The 15,691-nt window shown below is 50.0% G+C and overlaps 1 protein-coding gene across 1 annotated transcript in view; it reads right to left on the reverse strand.

The window, feature by feature from the left end:
- Positions 1-12,623, reverse strand: part of CRACDL (CRACD like) — a 145,722-nt gene extending 133,099 nt beyond the window's left edge. The window contains exon 1 of the mRNA XM_032255397.1: positions 12,325-12,623. The gene's annotated coding sequence lies outside the window, so the exon portion shown is untranslated. The remainder of the gene's footprint in view (positions 1-12,324) is intronic.
- Positions 12,624-15,691: the final 3,068 nt, after the last annotated feature.

The following is a 15,691-nucleotide window of genomic DNA, read 5'->3' on the forward strand; positions in this document are numbered from 1 at the left end:
ATGCTGGAGAGGATGTGGAGAAATAGGAACACTTTTACACTGTTGGTGGGAGTGTAAATTAGTTCAACCATTGTGGAAGACAGTGTGGCGATTCCTCAAGGACCTAGAAATAGAAATTCCATTTGACCCAGCAATCCCATTACTGGGTATATATCCAAAGGATTATAAATCGTTCTACTATAAGGACACGTGCACACGAATGTTCATTGCAGCACTGTTTACAATAGCAAAGACCTGGAACCAACCCAAATGCCCATCAATGATAGACTGGATAGGGAAAATGTGGCACATACACACCATGGAATATTATGCAGCCATCAAAAACGATGAGTTTGTGTCCTTTGTAGGGACATGGATGAACCTGGAAAGCATCATTCTCAGCAAACTGACACAAGAGCAGAAGATCAAACACCGCATGTTCTCACTCATGGGCGGGTGTTGAACAATGAGAACACATGGACACAGGGAGGGGAGCAATACACACTGGGGTCTGTTGGGGGGAAATAGGGGAGGGACGGTGTGGGGTGGGGAGTTGGGGAGAGATAGCAAGGGGAGAAATGCCAGATGTAGGTGATGGGGAGGAGGCAGCAAATCACACTGCCACGTGCGTACCTATGCAACAGTCTTGCATGTTCTTCACATGTACCCCCAAACCTAAAATGCAATAAAAGAACACATTAAAAAAATAACAAATTGTGATTATGTTTGGTTACCTTTTTTCAGGCAATATTCTGCTCATTCACATTGTTTTTAAAAATTTATGGGGAAAGGTACTTTGTCTCATAGCTAGAGTGAAAGCCTCATGAACTGCAGAAGCGCTGTGGTCCCAGGGCACCCCCTAATAGAACTTACTTAAATTGCAAGCAAAGTACCGAGGAAGAAAAAGCAAATTGCAAAAGGATAGTCTGCCATACCCACTTCTTCTTTGGGAGGCTACAAATATTAATTATCCAAACACAGATCCTTATTTTATATGTGAATTCCTAATGTACATGCACTATCTAGAAATGAAATCAATACTAGGTCACATATTTATACAGGCTATTCTTTCTCAATATGTGTTAGATATTGACATGATTAATAAAATATGACAGCTAGACAAGTCTCAAAATTCACAGTCTGTCTTTTTGCTGATATGCATTTTCCCAACTGATGGATTGTGAAAACATAGTGACTGTCATATGAAAGTTTTCTCAAATTGTTCAATATTACAAAGGGACATTCATACTCAGAAAAACTGGGAACTCTGGCTTTAGTGGAGTTTCCAGTCTTTACAAAAGCAAATACCATGGCAGGCCATCCTGGATATTGACCCATGGAGGGAATTTGATGGGAATTCTACTTTAGTTGACAGTGAAGAGCTTAAACCACAAGTTTGTACAAAAGACTATGTGTCCATCAGAAGAGCAAAGAACTGCTGTAGTATTAACATGCTATTACAACAGAAGTGTTTATTTAGGAATTGGGGGGAAACAAGAACAGATGATGTTTTGGAAGTCTCTGCTCCTTCAGTTAATTATGCTGGCACATGGCGAGCAGTTCACTCGGGTTCACCCCAGGAGCCAGAAGACTTGGATGCAGCCACTCTGGTGCTACATGACCACTGACCAAGTGCAATTCAGGATCCTCCTTGCAGAGCCTGGGCTGGAGCTGCCCTCTCGGGACCCCAGCCCACTCCCTAGGGACTTCAGTGACCACCTCCCTCTCTGCCCCACCTTGGTCTCCTGGGCTGGGGACAAACAAGCTACTTTCACCTCCCTGAACTTCAGTTTCTTCACCTCAAAACGGGGATAATCATTTCTGCTTTTAATTAGTGGGGTAACACATAAGACTATAACATATTCCTTAAGTACCTAATAATGCTTGGAAAACAGCGTATTCAGCCAACCACAGAGCCATTCCCATCTCTCTTGGCTCGGCTTTTATTCTCACAGACAGGAGCCAGTTGACGGTTTACTCCTTCAGAAGGTGAAGAAAGACTTAACAGCCAGGGCTAATTACGTGCTCATGCTGGGCTCAGCATGGTATGCCCCACAAAACATGCCTCCCCCAAGGCACACCCCCAAGGACTGGCACCCCAAGGCATGGACCACCTCCTCACTCCTATTCTTCCACCTCCCAAGACCCAGGGGCCAGACCCCAGCAGGTCTGATTCCATTTTAACTAGGAATGCCTTAAACCCCAAAAAACGGGGTTCTGAATGAGGTCTCATTATAATAAAAATGTTGTTTCCAACTTTCTTGGACACCAGTTACAACATATCTGCCATTTCCACACAAATGTTTGCCTTTCCTTCTCCCTATAGCCCTAAGAGGCAGGTGCCACAGCCTTGAAGAGCGAAGAGGAAAAAAGTGAGCCTGAGGCTGCACCCGAGGCCACCTTGATAGCACAGGGCCCCACCAGGATGTGGTCCAGGCTGACCCAGCTCTCAGCTGCCCATAGGAGCTGGGGAGAGGCAGGAGGGAAGACGGAGGGAAGGAGGAAGGAAGGAAGAGGCTCTTGTCTGGACTCCAGACAGGGTCCAGGCCCAGGTGGGACTTCAAGGAGGAGGAAGGAGTTGACCAGGGAATGAAGGGCCCCTCCCTCGCCCAGGCTCAGCCCCAGGCCCTGTGCATGCTTAGGGGAGGAACTTGCCCAAGAGTGTTCACTTGCATTAAGTGAAACCCTGGGCGGTTTTCCAGGACATGTCCTGACACTGTTTTCAAGTTCTCGGCTCAAAACAGGTTAAAAACAAGGTGACAAGGAAAGAACCCTGGGTTCAAAACCCTGCATAACTTGTCTGTGCCTCAGTTTGCTCTTCTGTAAAGTAGGGATAAAAACAGAGAGGAGCGAAGCAATCATGACAGCCCCTGTGTGTCAGCAGAACAGCCACGAAGGTATTGAAACCAACAACCACACAGCACGCGCACCAGCAGAGGGGCGAGGGCATCGGGGTTCACCCAGAGGAACAAAGGCTGTGTTCATAGGGAGCGTGACTGCAAGGATTAAATAAGATGATAAGGGTGAAGTTACCCAAAATGAGGAGCAATGCCTGACAGGGGGAAAACAGCATTGAATCTCTGAGCTGGAATGGGTTCTTCTTCTCAACACACACTTGCATGCACACACATGCACACGCACACATTTTATTCATTATTTTAAATCACAATATGGGGTGGGCAGGAGGAAGGTGTTATGCATTAGGCAGCCTAGATTATCTAGTATTTACATGCTACAAAAAAATAACCTTAAGGTCTCATTTTATATGGTTAGAAGAATTGAAAGAAAAACCTCTGTAGCTGGTAAAATAATTATTACAATTTACTTCATAATACACAATCAATGCTTACCCCTCAAAATCAAAGAAAACCAGCTGTTACATATAAATCAAATCCTATTTTTAATTCACAAAGAGAAGCTGCCATAGAAACCTAAGGTGACTCATTTGGTACATGTGAAATCAGTATTATTTTCTCTTTTTAAAGAAAATATAGGTTATCTGGACAGGCCTAATTTCTGGTTGGGCTAGAAGCATGAGCCACTGTACCATCCCAGGATTAGAATAGGGAAGGCTGCCTCGCTCCACCTCGGCTTAGAAGGAGCTGGGAGCCTTCTTCCTACCCCTCCCACCATTCTCCTGGGAGCTTGCAGGGGGAGAGCACCAGGCCATTTTAAACAGTTCATCTCTGAGGGGGTGACACTTACTGCTGGCTCCCAAGAGGGTGCACCATGAGGCCAGTAGCTGCCCCCATGGTCTCCAACCCTCCGCAGGCCCCCAACTGCACTTGAGGTTGCTAAAGACAGTGTGCCTCCTAGAACCCTTCCTCAGCAATGTTCTCCCTGAACACAGAAAATACAATGATCCACTCGGAGGGGCAGCTTGGAACTCTACAGACATCTGAATTCACAGTAATTACACACAAAGGCCTGTTTGAAGAGGCAAAGGGAAATGTTGTTCATAAACTGAATGCGAATCAATTATGACTCATGAAACAACATTGGCTATTAACTTAGCAGTGGGTTAATTCCTGCCTCCTACCCACGCCTGCAGCGAAGGGTTGCTTGGCATTGACTCAACACAGCCGGGAAAGGGGCAGAGACAGCAAAGGTTCTCCAATGTCCAGAGAGACTCACCAGACAGCCCCTCACAACCCACCCACACTCTCAGCTAGGGCGGGTCTCCAGGGATTAGTTTAAGTGCTTGGTTTGTATGCAAGGTAAGTCTGCAGGAACTATTTGTGGACGGCTTCCCCTTGTTTCTCCAACCTGCCTTGAAACTCAGGCTGGGAGGCGTCCAATCTCACTTTCAAGAGACAGCAGGGAGGCTTCAGGGCTCACGTCAAGAGGCCCCACTAGGGAAGTATCTGGCTTCCTGTGGGCGTAGGGGGAGGTCACAGAGCATCTTCCTCGACTCCACTAACGCAGAGCAGTGGGACACTCCCAGGGGCAAGTGGATGGTGGGAAGTATGCGGCCTAGATCCACCAGTGACCCCTGGCCATGCTGGAGGCAGAAGCTGGAGGGGGGGCCGCTCTGCAATGTCACTCTGCGGTGGTTCCCGCACATTCGAAGAGGCCCAAGCTTGCAACAATTCTGTGGGTCCTGAATTCCCTGCACTAAATCCACTTCTGCTTTAGCAAATGAGAGTGAATCCTGAGTAACACAGATGCTGCCAACCAAGATTCAGGAAATCTGGGTAAAGATTCATCTCTTGGGGAAAAAAACTTGGTGTGAAAAAAATTATTTCAGGCAGGACATATCAAAGGAGGAGTCTGATATACACAGGAAATCTACTTAGGAGACAGTACGTCAAAGGCACCGATCAGACAAACGCGCAAAAAAACACGAAAACCCATGATGCACAAAACATCACAATTCTAAATGACAAGCAGACAAGGATGTGTATCGTTGTGTTACTAAACAGCAAAAGGTTGAAAATGACGTAATTAAACATTCACACCAAAGAGGGCTTGGGGTGGTGATTGGAACCTATCCCTACAATGGAATTCCTTGCAGCCCTGAGAATGGATGCAGAGGAAGAATATCTAATGATCTAATACTGTGGAAAAGAGGCTCAACTCATAGCATTCATTTTGAAAAGGCAGCTTATGGCCAGGTGCGGTGGCTCATGCCTGTAATCCCAGCATTTTGGGAGGCTGAGGTGTGCGGATCACTTGAGGTCAGGAGTTCAAGACCAGCCTGGCCAACATGGTGAAAGAAACCCTGTCTCTGCTAAAAAAAAAAAAATTACACCAAAAAAAAAAAAAAAAATTAGCCAGATGTGGTGGTGCATGCCTGTAATCCCAGCTACTTTAGAGGCTGATGCAGAAGAATCTCTTGAACCCAGGAGGCAGAGGTTGCAGTGAATAGAAATCGCCCTACTGCATTCCAGACTGGGTGACAAAGCAAGAGTCCATCTCGAAAAAGAAAAAGGCCTCTCACAAAACAATACAGACGTTACCTCTTTTGGAAAAATATGTACTTTTGTGCATATACATATGTATGTATAGTCAGTATAGCACAGACAGAAGTTCAGAAGGCTATGTCCCAAATATTGTAGGAGATCTGCTCCTGTTCCACCCCCAGGCTTGATGGTAGAGGCAGTTACTGCAGCACCCGGCCTCAGGCCGTGTAACACAGTGGCCAAAGAGCAGCCTGACTGAGGTGAGGCAAATCTCAAGTCCGGTCGGAGCCACAGACAGCTGACCAGCTTTCTCCGTGCTATCTGCTGGACCCTCCCTGTTGGATAGCCTGGCCGTGTCCTGTCTACAGGACTTCCTTCCCTACCAAGGGGCCCTTTTAGGATGCCCCAGGGCCTACGAAATGCACCCCGTCATTTCTGTTCTAGAATGTGGTCATACAAGCCCCGTGCACCAGCACACCTCAACTTGGCTCACAAAGGCTGTGAAGGGAACAAGATAACACTGACCAAGCCTCACAAAGCAGTGACTCCAACCTTCAAAATGCTGTGTTTGTCTACTAAAATGCCATGTTCAACCAGAGAGCATACTGGAAGCACTGACACGTGATAATTTCAGGGTGTGATTTCCAATGGAGCATGTAGCTGACACCCAGCAACCATCCAAAACTATATGGAATCCAGTTCCTGTAGAAATGATCACAGCTCAGAGAGACTGAATCACCCAGCCCCACGGAGAGGTGTGGCCATGTGACTCAGACCTCAAGGGATTGGGTCTGATTCCCCAAAACACCCCTTTTCTTCTCCCTCCTCACCTCCACCGGCCAAGCTAGTGCTGCAGATTCTAAGTCACAAATCTTCCAGGCAGAAAAGATCCACAAAAAAGTTCTTGGTACCCCTCTTTGGGAAGAAAGGTCAATAATTAAGGTATTAAAGCAAGATCATAGAAACTCCGGAGCAGGACTGAGTGTAAACCCAGGTTAGAAAGCAGGTACTGAGTGGAGATGGGGCTTCAGAGTGCTTGCGGCATTTTCCACGTCACCTGCAGAGAGCCCAAGAGCCACGGTCTGGGCCGACGTCCTCGGACCCAGTGTGGCCCCCTGCCTAGCGCACCTGCTCCCTTACCTGTCTCCTGCAGATGTGTGTAGTCGCAGATCTGTAATCAGACCAAGAGCTCAGGGAGCAGCCCAGCCTGCCCCAGACTCCAAGCAGCATCTACAGTGGGAGGGGTAAGCCACCTCCCTGGTCACATCTCTGTCCTGAGCAGCCAGGGGCAAAAACCATCCCTGAGCACACAGTTCAGTGACTGTGGACCTGAAGTGAGTGTAAGCAAAGCTTCACGAACCTCTACAGACCCACACCTGGTCCGAGAATGCCCCAGGCATGGCAGGCTCCCCCATTTGGATGGGATGATGGCGTCACAAAAATATGCCCAATCTCGAAACCCATTCTCAGAGACAAGTTTAATGTCTTCTATAAGGGGCTTTTGTTAGATTGTTTGGAAATATTCAGTTCTGAAGAAAAAAACAACAAATGCAATGGGTGAATCTCAGACGATATGTCAAGTAGAGGTAAATAGTAAGTAGAGCAGGTAAGTAACAAACAGAGGAGGGGATGGGAGCTCCAAGACACCCAATATTCATGAGGTGCCAGATGGACCCAAGGCAGCCCGGCAGCAAGGACTCACAATACATTCGACATGGAAAAGGTGCTCGATACCACAGTGCATTCCTGTGCACGGGACCAGTACACAGAGGAAGCTGATATTCACTCAAAATTTGCTTTCCCACTGGTGACCTGATTCTGGTCCTCTGAATCCAAGCCTGTTCAACACATTCACTGGTAAGCCCAGACACGACAGGGCAGAACCATCCTTGTGTCTCTCCAATAGGACAGGGGTGTGTGTCTTAGCCCAGGGCACCTCCCATCTGTGGCCCCCATGCAAGTGCTTCAAATCAGGTCTTTCTCCCCACACATTAGTGGGGAAGGTAGATGCTGCAGAGCAAGATGGGACACAAAGATGCTTTCCAGCTACTGAATATCCGTCCCCACCCTCTGTCCCATGTTCCCTACCCCATCTCCGTCCCCACCCTCCATCCTGTGTCCCCTACCCCATCTCTGTCCCTACCCTCTTTCCTGTGTCCCCTACCCCATCTCCGTCCCCACCCTCCGTCCTGTGTCCCCTACCCCATCTCTGTCCCCATCCTCTGTCCTGTGTCCCCTACCTCATCTCCGTCCCCACCCTCTGTCCTGTGTTTTCTGCTGCATCTCTGTCCCCACCCTCTCCTACCTATATCACCTACCCCATCTCTGTCCTCACCCCTCTTCTGTCCCTTCATGTCTCCCTGTGTGTTCTAAATTGCATCAAGGTTGTTGCCCACATGACAGCCTCCACCGGCAGCTGTGCTCTGGAGCACTGTTTATGGCAGTTATGCCCATTTTCCTTAAATGCCATCAGATCTCAGATGTGGAAGGACCCTTTATTGCTTTAGGGAACGTTACTAGTGGGGGTCCTAATTGGGAATTATAATGAATGCCCTTTCACCTTCTTACAAGAAAGACAATGAGAGACTAATACCTACAAATAATTTATGAAGCATTTTCTATGTTTGTCACACAGCATCTCACATAATGCTCCTGTGTGTGTGCGTGTGCGTGTGTGTGTCTACCACACTCCGCCCCATCTAATGGGTGACTGCGGTTGCAAGACTTCTAAGTGACACAGCAGAAACCAGAGCCTGGGCTGGGCTTGGTGGCTCACACCTGTAATCCCAGCACTTTGGGAGGCCAAGGTGGGCGGATCACTTGAGGTCAGGAGTTCGAGACCAGCCTGGCCAACATGGAGAACCTTGTCTCTACTAAAAATACAAAAATTAGCCGGGCATGGTGACAGGCGCCTGTAATCCCAGCTACTCAGGATGCTGAGGCAGGAGAATCTCTTTAACCCAGGAGGTGGAGGTTGCAGTGAGCGGAGATCGCACCGCTGCACTCTAGCCTGGGTGACAAGAGCGAAACTCCATCTCCAAAACAAAAACAAAACAAACAACAACAACAAAAAAAGACACCAGATCCCTACTCCCCTTACCTTGACTGGACCACATGCTTTAAGAAAGCAACCTTCCTGACATTTTCCCCTCCCACATGTGGGGCAGTGTTTCCAGAGTAGTTTCTTGGGAACTGCACACCCTGCAGCTAATGGCTCTGCTGCCTCCCACAGACAAGAGAATTTGAGGGCAGAAACCATGGAGAGACTGGTGTATGGACCTGAGAGGTAGAGGCAAATATTTCTGGAAGTTCTTCAACTACACACATAGTTAAAAACCAGCCCCACACTTCACAGCCAGGAGGAGGCCTGAGCAGATAAATACCTTTCCATCCACACTTTTCAAAACTATCTTTCATAATTTCCTCTCATAGATACCCAGATCATAAGAAAAATGTCTGAGAATCCTCCTACCAGCAATCTCCTCCAGAATGGTGTCTGAGCCTGTGCAAAGCTGGGGGCTGATGCTGCTAAGGGGGTGCCCTGTCATATCACACACCTGTCTTATCATTTCCCGTCATTTCACTGCTAAATTCACTGGGCACCAACAGACACAGCGTCTCTTGTTCATTATCCATTTGGTTCAAGATTATGGGTTAGACCACATTAAAAGCAACACAAAGAACTTCAAGGTAATTTCTTAAAATCATAAATGTGTCTTAAGGACCTTTAATCTGACCTTTCCGCCTTTCTCCCACGGCTGGTAGTGAGTGCCAAGCACACTGGGGGCTGCTCTGATGAGGCGACAGCAGCATAAATAGGGATGGTGGTTTGGAAGATGCTGATCCCCATGACAGTGGGCCAGGCTGTGTAAGCTATTCAATATCCCCAGTCCCACCCCCCATGATGCCACCAGTTACTCCTTCCTTGCATTCTCCCAGGCCTGAATGAAGTCTCCAGCAGCCCCGACGGCTCTCCCAGTCTTTTTCAGGTAATAAAAGGCCTAACACACTTAACCCAGGAGAGTGGTGAATACAGAAATATTTTAAATTTCCTTCTACATATCAAGGGCAAAACCTGGAAGCTGGAGCCCAGAGTGCGCGCCAAAGCCATGATGTCCAGAGGAGAAGAGACAGAACGTAAGAAACAGCCCTGCCCCACAGGTAGAAAAATGCTCTCTGGTACTGGGACATGAACCCAGGGACGGAAGACCTATGACTATGACTGGAGGAGCAGGGGTAGAGCAGAATGGGGCTGGGAAGTGTCAGGGGTTCCTGTTCTGCTTCCTGTGGGAACTCTTGGAAGGGAGAGCTCAGAACAGTGGATATGGAGGCCCAGCACAGCTCCATACAACCTGGGCAAACTCCCAGGTGCCCAATAGAGGCCCAGAAGAGACCTCAAAGTGTGGGGACCTCTGGGCCAATGCAAGAGCCAGGTCCCCAGCTGTGGCTCACCCCAGGGACACCAGCTGGACAATAACGGAAATGTGAGGAGGAGACTCCCTGCGGAGGGGAGGGGGACTCACTGGGGGACAGCAAGAGGACCAGATCCAGACAATCAGCCAGGGCCACGCCCCTCAAGCTCTGATTGAACTACCATCTTCTCCTGGTGCCCAGGGGTGACCTGTGGCAAAAAGGAGCCCCCGAGGAGTAACCTGGAGAGACTGACAGACCAACTCTCCAGGGACCAAGCTACCTGTAAGCTAGAGAGTGACTGAAATAATATCATTGAACTAGGCTCCAGAAAAATAAAACCATGTGCTGGGAACTGAGTATACCAAAAAGGGAACCAAGGGACTTTTTTGGGGACAGGAAAATCATGCTCACTTACACAAAATTTTGCACCCTCCACAATAAACCCTGAGCAAGTTTCCACCCAGGTAGTCCACCTGCAACACAAGCAGTATTTATATGCACAACAAGCATCTGCCATGACAAGGCACGGGGCCATCCTGCAGGGGAAGAGCCAGTGGCTGCAAGGCCACTAAGTCAAATCCAGGCCCACTAGGCCATCACAGAAAACCCACTCTCCTGGAGGCCTGGCACCTTCACATCTACTCTCTCATTTAACCCTGAGAGCATCCCAGAGAGCTGGCCGGCTGATCCATTTCAGCTGTTATAACAAAATACCATAAACCTGGTGGTTCATAGACAACAGATATTTATTTCTCACAGTTCTGGAGTCTGGAAGTCCAAGATCAAGGCATTGGCAGGTTGGGTGTCTGGTAGGGGTCTGTTCCTCATAGAAGGTGCCTTCTCGCTGTGTCCTCACATGGTGGAAGGGATGAGCAAGCGCCTCATGCTTCTTTTATAAGGGCACCAAGCCCATTCATGACCTATCACTTCCCAAAGGCCTCATCTCTTAAGACCATCACCTTGAGGATTAGGAATCAACATATGAATTTGGGGGGGGGGACACAAACATTCAGACCATAGTACTATCACTGCTGTCATTTCCCCGAACGGTGCACTGAGATTGGTCAAGATTCATCTTAACTAGCTCAAGAGGGCCAAGCAGAGCGGTGACCCCAGCAGGACAGCCGCCCATGAGTGTGCCCCATATGCCTGATCCTAGGCAGTAGCTGAGCCGCGCAGCATCCATGGACAGTACGCTTTATTTTAAAAATGAGGAACTAGATGCTTAGAGGTTAAGAACTTGACTCGCAGAGCAGGTCCAGAATTAGGGTGAGGGAAGTGAGGTACTCAGCACAGGCACAAAATTTAAGGGGGTACCAAAAATGCAGTCAGATAAATTAACGCCTTAATACAATAGTTTAAAACATCAAAACTAATACAAAAAATCTACAATGTACAAAATCACACACTTTTAAATAAAGACGGGATCAGTGTTCCTAATTTTTCCTCTTGCCTCAGGCTCCAAGATGGCATAGCATGGCGGCAGAGCCCAGAAACCGGCCCAGCTCAACCTTTTCCAGCAGCTCCAAAGCAGGGATGCCTGATGTCACCACAGGACACTGTCTCTGGATCTTTCTCCTCACAATTTTATAACCTCAATAGGCTCTTAGGGTGACCACGGTGCTCCATCATTCCAGGGGTGCACTGTGGGACTGAGCTCCAGGGAAAATACCAGGGGTCTACCCAGATTCTAGTCTATGGTATATGCAAATGAAGGAGGCCTGCAGGCTCAAATAACCGAGTAAGATACTTTAAGACCAGTTTGGGATGGTGTGAATGGGTCTCAAGGGGTAACACAGCTGCCTATCTTCCACTGGGATTTCCTGGCTCAAAACTGTCAGGAGGACCTGGTGCCGGCAGGCGGCTTGCACCTACAGGAGCCAAAGGCATAGAGAAGGCGGCACTGCTTCTGACTTGCATTTCAAAAGCAAGTGACTATTACCTCTGATCACATGTGAACTTGCCAAAGCCCTGCCTGTGATGAGGCTTCTGTTCAACAAATATTTGTTGATTAAAAATTGAACGTTTCTTAGACCAACTCCTGAAACCCTCACGGGTGGTGTGTAATCACAGCCTAAAACCTGTTAAATAAACCATCACCTAAAGCATAAGGCAGTTCATGAATGTGTCCACTCCTTTCCCTTCCAACGGCCTGTGGAGACAGTGGGCATAAAGACCTCGTATGCTAACAATTTCAACGAGCAGGACCTTCTCTCCTTCCTCTTTTATTTTCCTGGCGCGTAAACTGCTGGTTTTGCCTCACAATGGAAAGTTGAGTCCAGCAAAGTGAGCAAAGGGAAACTTTGGTCACTTGCACGAGCGCATCCGGCTCTCCCTCGGCCCTAGGAGCTGCCCAGGGCGGCGGCGGCCGGGGTGGCACCCCTCCCGGTCCGAGGGTCCCCTGGCCCCATGGCCTCTGTTCTCGCCCCCCCAGCCCCGGCCCGCGCCACCCCCGCCCGGTGCCACCGCGCTGCCCGGTCTTCGACCCACGCCTGCCTTGAGCTACGCGATTTCAAACCCCTCCAGGTACCTGGCACAGGAGCGTGGCCCGGACTCGGCAAGACGCGCAGAGAAGGGCACCTTCCGTGGGGTGCGGCAAGCCGGGGCTGTTCCCGCCGGGGTGCGCGCCTGGCCCTAGCCCGAAGCTGCGGCGACGCAGCAGGTGGCCGCGCCGCCTCCCGAAAGCCCAGGTCTGCGGCCGGAGTGCGGGACACAGCCTCGGACACGACCCTCCCGCGGCCGGCCGGGCCCTGCGCCCGGCGCGCTCCCAGCTCCCAGCTCCCAGCTCCCAGCTGCGGGCGCGCCGGCTCCGCTCGGCTCGGCGGGGGCGGACGCCGCTCCGCTCCCTCGCCGGCCGCCGCGCGCACCTCCCCCGCGGCGCGCCGCTCCCAACGCCGCCTCCACCGCCCGCCGGGCAGAGGAGGGCCGAGACCTCTGGGCTCGGGGTGGCGGGGGGGGGGTTGCAGGCGCCGCCCGGGCCTCGGCTGCCCTGCTGGAGGGCGATCGGGGTGCAGGGAGGGCGATTGGGGTGCGGAAAGGGCGATCGGGGTGCGGGAAGGGAGATCGGCGTGCAGGAAGGGTGATCGGCGTGCAGGAAGGGTGATCGGGGTACGCGCCCCCTCCACAGCCAGCGCCGCTCCCCGACCCGCCTCGGCCTGTCAGTGCGGCGGCCTTGTCCGGGCTCCGGAGGAGCCGGGGGGCACCGGAGACCCCGAGCGGTCCGCGACTTAGTCCGGGACCGGCCCAGGGCACCCGCGCCCGTCGGCGGAGAGGCACCCGGGATTCCAGTCACCTCCAGACCAGCCCTCGAAGTCGGTGGCCTGCGGCAGGCGTGGGCGCCGGGGGAAGGAAGTGTGCCTTTGAATAAAAGTAAAAGTTTGTTGTTGTTGTTTTATAACCGTGTGGGTCCGGGGCGTCTCCAAGCTAATTAGGGAAGCTGCCGCCCCGTCTGGAGGTGATTCATGGTTGTGACACCGGCGAGTGTGGGAAGAAAGGCTGCTGGTGCAGTCTCAGCTGCTCTTGCCTTTCTTTTTTTATTTTTTTCTTTCTTTCTTCTTTAAAAAACATCCTTTTTCTTGTAAAGACAGATCTGGTCCATTTAGGGAGACCGCGCACGGAGGGAGCGGCCTTGGGTGGTCGCCCTGTGAATCTCCTCCGGAGCTTGCGCCGCGGCTTCGGTCTGCGGATGGCACAGCCGGGCGGCCACGTCCCTCTTCCCTGGTGGCTTGCACCCGGGGCCAGGAGGGCTAGAGGCGCGGAAGCTGCGTCCCAGCGGGGAGCCCAGGCCGTGACGTGTCCACAGGGGACGGAAGAGATGACCGGGACACTCAGGTGTCACCCAACGCCAGAATGAGCGGCGAGGTCCGCGCTATTTCGAGGAGATCACGCGGAATCAGCGCTACTCCCCGGGACGCTGGGTCCAACGGTTAGCGCCGCCCGCGCGTACTGGAGGCCTGGAAAGCCGCGCTGCTCGGCTGCGGGAGGCAGAGCCAGCTTGTACCCCGGAAGGAGCTCTCTGCACCTGTGGCTTTCAAGGGGATCAAAATCCCAGATAGAAGAATCGAGGGAAACGAGGCCGAAGACACATTCCCATTTACTTGGGCATGTCAAAAGAGGTTTCCTTTTGAATTTTTAATGTTACCCCTTAGGCACAAAGTGTTCACTTAAAAGCCTCTTTTGATGGTTAAGTGCTTTAAGTTCCCGGTATGAAAAGAACAAAAATAAATTGTGATTCAGCCTTATAGCCCCCCAAATTAATAACCTGCCTTCACAATGAACAGGTGACTCATGACAATCAGAGACAACGAGTTTGTTGGGTGCCTGTGTGTTTGCTTTTTTCAACATCCTCGAACTATGAACAACTGTAAGCAAAGCTGTACTCCCCTCTCTCCTTTCCCAACTTGAGCCTCTGCTCTTTGCTCTTCAAAATCACGTTACTTTTTGTTGCTCTAACTACTAAATATTTATTGACTCCATAAACTGCCTTTCTACCTAAGACTTTCGTTTCCAGAATATCTTAAACCTCTGGCTTTATTTGTGTGCTGTGGGTGGCTTTTGAAGTTCCTGGAGGTTTTCAGAAGGCAAAAACCGAGGTTCCTGGTGATTAGCGAAAACTGAGAACATGGTGTCAACACTCAAAATAGAAACTGGTGGGGAATTTTGTGACTAGGTTGGAAAAATGGAAAATTATCTGGAGCCTGGTAGAGCAAGCACCTTCATGCTTTCAAAATGTGGAAAGGAAGAATGCCCCTCCCCTACCCCTGGGACTTTCACCTTCTGGTGAGAACTCTGGTTCCCAGGGCCCTGCCAAGTGGCTGGCAGTGAAGGAGGCTCTTCCCCTCCTTAATGTCTTTTGGATCAAGCCTTGAAGCCAGGTTGAGAAAAGACTAAAATGTTCAGGTAAAGATTTGTCAAAGGTGCAAATGAAACATAGACCTCACATGGCGTTTCTTGCAGCCTGCATGGACAACCAGAAAGCCAATAACATGGTGGACTTGGCTGTTTTTTGAGGCTCCAGAAAATCTCTCAGCTACCCCTGAAAACATCTCTTTCAGAGAAGGAGAATCTCATTGACAAGCCAAAGAAAGAAGACTATGCTACTTCTGAATACATTGCACTTCATTGGGAACATGCTTTTATCAAATATCAGGCACTGATCTAAGCCATTTACAAATAGTGACTCATTTAAATCACCCACCTGCCAGCAGACCCACTGAGCTAAGACCTGCCGTTACTCTGATTTTACCATCGAGATGCTGCTATTATCTCTATGTGGTAGATGAGGAGACTCAGCATGAGAAGGGCAAGTACGTGTCCTAGGGCATGCAGATAGCAAGTTGCAGAGCCAGGGTTTGAACCCCTAATCTGCACTTAATGCTGGGCAGGGCTGCCTTTCTGAAAATGACATCTACCTCTGCAAACTGAAAATACTTTTTAGTTTAGGAAAGAAAGGAAAATCATCCCTTCCCACACTCAAGGGAAGGCACCCTTTGGGATCTCAGAAGACAAGAATATTTACGCTTTTGATATTTACGCTTAGAAATATTTACATTTGCTTCTTCACTCAGTTATTCCCAACACCATCATCTTTCTTGCTAATCATCAGTCCTGAGTCTTTACTTAGTCAAACCAGAGGCTGGTCATTTACGGGGTGAAGACAGTTAAGCCAAAGGCAATGGGCTTTCCAACACAGGGTGGCCGCGGGGACACTCTTCTTCAGGACAGTGTTCATCCCAGGATTCTGCTTTTGGGTCTTCACAGACACTCAATCTGCTTGTCTTCACTTGGGTTCAGAAAATACAGACCCCATAGGCACAGACATCCCTACCTTGGGAGAGGCTAGGAGTCAAGGGCCAGCTAGGAACCAATTAGGAAGAAACAATGTCATCCTTCTCATG

Source organism: Sapajus apella, unplaced genomic scaffold (assembly GCF_009761245.1).
Source record: "Sapajus apella isolate SASKATOON/1434 unplaced genomic scaffold, GSC_monkey_1.0 scaffold89, whole genome shotgun sequence".
Classification (NCBI taxonomy): domain Eukaryota; kingdom Metazoa; phylum Chordata; class Mammalia; order Primates; family Cebidae; genus Sapajus; species Sapajus apella.